At 41.9% G+C, this 6,000-nt stretch overlaps 1 protein-coding gene across 3 annotated transcripts in view; it reads right to left on the bottom strand.

The window, feature by feature from the left end:
* Positions 1–3,199, bottom strand: part of LOC109934676 (zinc finger protein 271-like) — a 35,927-nt gene extending 32,728 nt beyond the window's left edge. For all 3 annotated transcript variants that reach the window (XM_048616774.1, XM_048616775.1, XM_020533358.2), the window contains exon 1: positions 3,146–3,199. The gene's annotated coding sequence lies outside the window, so the exon portion shown is untranslated. The remainder of the gene's footprint in view (positions 1–3,145) is intronic.
* Positions 3,200–6,000: the final 2,801 nt, after the last annotated feature.

Here is a 6,000-nt window from a genome sequence, read left to right on the forward strand (position 1 = left end):
TTTCTGAATGGAGACTATGGACAGATCCCAAAATTGATTGCCCATGAAGTGCAGTGAGCCATCAGCAGCAGCAGGGTCGAACAGCCCAGCACAGCCCTCATTCCATCACTATTATCAAACCAATAAGTAGACGAGTCAGGAGCAGCATTGGTGATGCATTCAAGTCTATGTTTGAACGTAACACAGAGGGCTACATGGTAATAAACAGAGCTATTCAGCACACAACCAAAGGTTAGAGCAAAGCTCTGTCATCCTACCACACCTTGTTGATAATTGTATACAACTAGTCAGTAACGGGAGAGGATGGCTTAATTCACAAAATGTTAGAGCCCAGCATATGAGTGGAACACAGTGTTTAAGTGTCTTCAATCAAAAATATTGAAAGGATGATCAATCCTGGCTTAGTCCTGAGGAGCTGGGAGAGATCCCCTCCAGACAACTCCATTCTCCCCACCAGGAGTTAAGAATGAATGTGAAGTTTATAAGATTGTTATGTTGCCTACTGTCTTTTTAAATTATGGAAAACAATACGTCAGAGATACTGGGTTGCTAAGAGATTGTCTGGGGACAAAACAAGTTACCAATGACAACAGCTTGGAACTCACTGAGAAAGGTTTCACATCTGAGAACAAAGGCAAGAGTGGCCAGGGCTGGCTGAACAAACTGCCCATGTCTGAGATTGTGGGCAAATAGAGACAGAGAGTCAGGTAAGAGACAGCGACAGACCAATGACTGTAGCCAGTGTGGTCACTGGAGAAGAGAGGGTGTCCTTTCTATAGGCTGCCAGGCAAAGTGTGGAAAGACATAGTCTCTGTTCGAACATCTGGAAGATTTGTGGAATCACTGGATGGAGCTTAGTGTTGGCAGTCACCTCACAACTTCTTGGAAAACTTAAAGAAATGGATTCTTATGGTGACTGGATGTTTACGATCCAGTGAGACAGAAAGAAGTGACCCCATTGGAAGCTGAGGGTGATGTTTGAACGGTTATTATAAAAACTGATTCTACAGATCATGTATCATAAAGTATCACAATGATGTGGAGTGTTCAGTCATGTCAGAAGTTAAAGGGCTGTAACCTTTCTGGAGTGCAATGGAACAGTCGCCAACTAGGTACGGCTTAGTCAATGGTTCTATCTCTACCCATTATTTATTCCTCTTCCTCCCCCACCCCATCTTCTGCACAAATATCAACACTTTCCGAGCTGCCATCATTCTGAAGAAAAGGTCTTTGGACCTGAAACTCTCCTTTCCCTCCACAGATGCTGCCAGGCCTGCTGAGTGTTTTTTCAGCAAATTCTGTTTTTGTTTCTGATAACCAGCATCTGCAGTTCTTATGGTTTATGGCTTGGCCAATATTGCTTTGTATTTGTTTGTTTAAATAAAGGTCTTAAACATTGAAATCTCTGCAATTTCTTTAAGTTGGTCACTGGGAATTGAAACCTCATTTAAATTTTATCGATCTGTATGCAATCCAGAATAGTTCTTCAATTAATATCAATAAAAACATATTATCTGGTCACTATCACAGTGCTGTTGTGGGATCTTGTCATGCACTTGTTGCCTGCCAAATTTCCTCTATTACAACAGTGAGCACACTTCAAAAAACTTCATTAGCTATAAAGTGCTTCGGGAAATCTACTGGTTGTCAAGGTCTTGACCAAAATGCAAGTTGGTCTTTTAATTAATTGAAGACGTTACAGAGATGTATGTAGGGAGGGGAATGTGGAGATAGTACGAGGACTTGGAAGGAAATTTGAAAACACAGGCAACATCCAGAATCCAAGATAGACAAAACAGAGCACATCCCAAGTTCAGATATCAGCCACAGCACTGGGCAAAACTACCAAATCCAAGCCCAGGCTTTTGGGAAAGGCTGAGGCTTACAGGCTAAGATCTTTAAAACTGGCATTAAAAGATATTCCAACAAATGAGTCTCCAGGTACAGTAGCTGAATTGCTTCAAATATTACAAAGAGAGTCGAGGCCATGGAGGGATTCACAAAAAAGGATGAGGATTTTAAAATCAAGGTACTGTTTGACCAGGAGCCAGTGCAGATCAACAAGCACAGGGGTGGTTGGGAATGGGGCTTGGTGTCACTTAGGACCTGGGCAGCTGAGTTTTTGAGGAGGTCAGGTTTAGAATGCAAAATGTGAGAGCAGCCAGGAAGCATTGGAATAGTTGAGTCAAGCCTATAAAAGTAGGTATGAGGGGTTCAGCACCAGATAAGCTGAGGCTGAGCATTGCTCGTCTCTCCTGTACAGTAATTGGATTTTGCACCACTTCCTGCACCCGGTGTGCCTGATGCTGACCAATATCGGGAAATGACAGCGAGGGCCAGGGATAATAATGGAGAACCCTTCAGAGAATCAAACATTATCACAGACTAGCCCGGCAACAGTGAGACAGAGCAACTATATCACAAGAGCGAAACCAGAATTTGCTGGAAAAGTTCAGCAGGTCTGGCAGCATCTGTGAAGAGAAATCAAGAGTTAACGTTTGGGGTCCAGTGACCCTTCCTAAGACACTTCTAAGGAAGAGTCACCGGACCCGAAACTTCTGTTTTTGTTCCTGATTTACAGCATCCGCAGTTCTTTCGGTTTTCATTTGATGTCACAAGAGCGTCTTTCAGAGGAGATGTCAAACAACCCTCCGTTTGATTTCTCCGAGATAGGAAATTTGAGAACGTGAAAGGCTTTGCATCAATGCAAATCTTTGTTTGGGAATACATGGAACATTCAGATCCCAAAACACAGAGAGAACTGACCATTCCAATCCCAACTGACCCCAGAATAATAACCAGCTCCCAACACACACACACGTCAATATTAGGAAATCAGTAAAAATGCTCAGACACTCTGTACCTTCCAGATAATTACACCTCACCTTCTCATATTCAGGAATGAGACAACAACAAAACTCAGTCTGGAAATCAGAAAGGAAATGCTTCCAATAAACACACTCAATATCCAACACACAGCTCCAGTCAAACAGTTCAGCACAAAGCATTGAGTAAACAGCTCTCTCAACTGGATCTTCTCACACAGCATTTCCACCCCTGATTGCCCACAGGATAGTCAAACTGCCTGAAGATTGGTGTGGATATTATGGGATACAATTTGTATAAAAGCTGCTCTTTCACTCACCATCTCCTCACTTGGTTTTCAGTTCCCTTTCGGAAGTGAACCAGCTCTGGAAGAGGAAGAGGAGAGAATGGGCAGAGTGGGTGGTCTCTCTGATTGACGTCTCTCACAGTCAATCCAAATATTTCTGCAGCAACATGAGTTTCCTGAAGCTTGGGAAACTGAAATGGAGGTGACTTTGAGCAGCAGATCAGGTGGGGATTTAAACTTGTCATTGCCTCATCTGAATAAAACCTCACTTATTGCAGCTGCTGTCTCAGCTCCCCTGGTTTGACAGAGATTTCCAATGTAGGAATAGCATTCTTCATCTTCAGAGCCTTTCACACTGAGAATACAAACTGGATAGACACTGCAGACAGAGAAAGTCAGGCAGTGAAACAATCATCTGGAAATTGGTCAGGTCAGGGAAGCTTTGACATATCATCAGATCTGAAACTGGTCAGTGGTGTAGAGCCTTCCATCAGAACCAACATTTATAAATGGGTCTAGGCCCGAAACGTCAGCCTTCCTGCTCCTTTGATGCTGCTTGGCCTGCTGTGTTCATCCAGCTCCACACCTTGTTATCTCTTTATAAATGATCGGTTGTGTGTGATCAATCTGGGTGAGGTTGTGAAGAAGTGTGAGTGGGCTCCAAGTGTGGTGAGAACTTCAGTCATTCATCAGACCTTATGAACTACTGATTCATTCCCACAGGGGAGAGGCTGTTCAAGTGTGAGGTGTGTGTAGGGGGCACTAGAGTCTTATAAAATCCCTCAACCATTCAAAAAGTGCATCTCCTGTTCCATCTGTAACACTAGCACAGCAACAGACAGAGTATTCAATGTTGAGGTGTGTGATCAACTGTTAACGGGGTCATCGACATCAGCAATTTCACTGTGGGGAGAATCTGTTCAGGTGTAAAGTGCACACCAAGGGATTTGCAGAATCACACAGAATGCTGACACACTGGAGCATTTACACAGGGGAGAAACCGTTCACATGTAAGGTGTGTAACAAATCATTTTCATGGTCGTCAGACTTCCGGACACACCAATGTGTTCACACAAGGGACAAACTACACACTTGTGAGCTGTGCGATCAATCATTCTCACAGTCATTGACTCTCCATGTACATCCGCGGATTCACACCAATGAAACCGAGAAACAATTTCCATGCATTCAAACAGGTGAGAAACCATTTGAGTGTGGTGTGAGCAAGAAATCATTTTTAAATCTGCATTATCAGGTTCACACAGGGCTCAAGAAATACGAATAGGAGTAGGCCATTCACCCCTCAAGCCTGCTTTGCCATTCAGTAGGATTATGGTTGATCTGACAATTCCCACATCGACTTCCCTGTATTTTTCCCCTAACTCTTGATTCCCCTACTAATAAAGAATCTATTTCTTTCAGCCTTAAATATACACAAGGACTGTGTCCCCCTGCAGTTCTCTGTGGCAAGGAGTTCCAAATACTCACAACCCTCTGAGAAAAGAAATTCCTCCTCATCTCACCCTTAAATTGGCACCCATTAATTCTGAGGCTAGGCACTCTGGTCCTCAATCCTCCCATGAGGGGAAACAACCTCTGAACATTTACCCTGTTAAGCCCCTTGAGAATCTTATATGTTTCAGTGAGATCACCCCTCATTAGTCTAAACTCCAGTGAGCAGAGTCCCTACCTGTTTAGCCTTTGCTCATAAGACAATCCCTCCATACCAGGGATCACCCAAGTGAACCTTCTCCGAACTCCAATGAAATTATATCATTTCTTCAATAAGGGGAACTGAACTGCTCACAGTCCTGATCACATGTAAGGTTTATAACAAATCATTCTGGAGACCTTCATACTTCCTGCTCCATCAGAGGACCTACACTGGGAAGTAACCGTTCAGGGACAAAGTTTCTGATAAAAGTTTTGCGATGCCATTGATCCTCCTGGAACACCAGAGGATTTACACAGGGAAGAAACTCTTCAGTGGGGAGGTACATGTGACTCGACTTTTACACAATTCACCAATCTCCTGCTCCATCAATGTACTCACACGGGTGAAACTGTACTGGTGTGTTTTCTGTAATAAAGCCCTCACGCAGTCAACCAAACTTCTGGAATGTCAGATAAACCAAACCTTCTTGTGTGACACATAGGAGGACCTGGGGTAGTTATGTTTTTTTCAAGTTAATCATTTTGATATTGCAATCACGTTAATAACTAACAATATTAAGGGAGGTATTTTAACATGATGTGGCTGAAGAAGCCGTTTTGGATTCTGTGTTAATGGCATGAATTTAGCAACTTGCTGCATTAAATAGTGGACAGACATAAAACAGATGACTGTAGAAGTAATGAATGATCCTTGGTCGAATTATAATGAAAGACATCAAAAAATTAATAATCAAATGAGAAATGGGCTTCCATTAAGGTATTTATGTATATTTTTAATCTCAAAAATGTACTTTATTCATAAATTATCTGTAAATACAACATAAGTACACCACAGATCCATTCAGACTTACAGAAAATATAGTGGAAACTTTGAAATTCCTTGTTACAGTTCAATCCAATCAACAAAAAGCATTTTCTAATCATGAAAGGAACCTATTTACAAATGTATTTGGAAACTTTATTCATAAAAGTCATCAATACGTACAAATTATCAAATCATCAATAAATGTTCTAAATCATATTTAAATGCGGTGCAGATAAAAAGCAAACAAACAAAATATTGGAATTTTGACATTTCTTGGAGCTTATCTACAGTTGCACATAAAAGACAAAGACATTTTCGACTTATGCAGGAAACTAATTACATTCATTTTGAGGCACTGAGAGGGTTGGATACCTGAATGGGCCTACGCTGTACCTGGGATTGGAATGTG

This window comes from Rhincodon typus, chromosome 35 (assembly GCF_021869965.1).
Source record: "Rhincodon typus isolate 14 chromosome 35, sRhiTyp1.1, whole genome shotgun sequence".
NCBI classification, from domain to species: domain Eukaryota; kingdom Metazoa; phylum Chordata; class Chondrichthyes; order Orectolobiformes; family Rhincodontidae; genus Rhincodon; species Rhincodon typus.